This window comes from Bison bison, unplaced genomic scaffold, assembly GCF_000754665.1.
Source record: "Bison bison bison isolate TAMUID 2011002044 unplaced genomic scaffold, Bison_UMD1.0 scf7180017864356, whole genome shotgun sequence".
NCBI classification, from domain to species: Eukaryota; Metazoa; Chordata; class Mammalia; order Artiodactyla; family Bovidae; genus Bison; species Bison bison.
In genome coordinates this window covers 4,669,451-4,669,782 of record NW_011494928.1, presented here as the reverse complement: position 1 = coordinate 4,669,782, position 332 = coordinate 4,669,451, and the positions used below count along the sequence as shown (strand labels likewise).

General features: G+C 25.3%; 1 protein-coding gene across 1 annotated transcript in view; it reads right to left on the bottom strand.

Moving 5' to 3' along the window:
• The window catches only part of LOC104999625 (putative ankyrin repeat domain-containing protein 19), a gene marked incomplete at its 3' end in the record, with an annotated part of 58,321 nt that overhangs the window by 28,121 nt on the left and 29,868 nt on the right, over positions 1-332 (bottom strand). The gene's annotated exons all lie outside the window — the stretch shown is intronic.

Here is a 332-nt window from a genome sequence, read left to right as displayed (position 1 = left end):
ATTAAACCCTGAGATTAGTACCGACTACATAGGAAGGGGCCTATATATCTTGAGAAATATAAGTCAGACCAAGGAACTAGCCAAAAATGAACTGATCCCACAATACTCACAACAAAACCAGAGAAAGTCCTAGATATATTTTTAGTATTTTTATGATCATTCTTTCTTTTTTTTTTAATTTTTAAAAAAAAATTTAAGTCCTCTATTATTCCTTTAATTTTCACTTTTATAATCTACTATTACTTTGCAAAAAAAAAGACCATTTTTTTAAAGCAAACTTCATATATATATATTTTATAATTTTTGTGATCGTGTTTTTGTTTTTGTTTTTT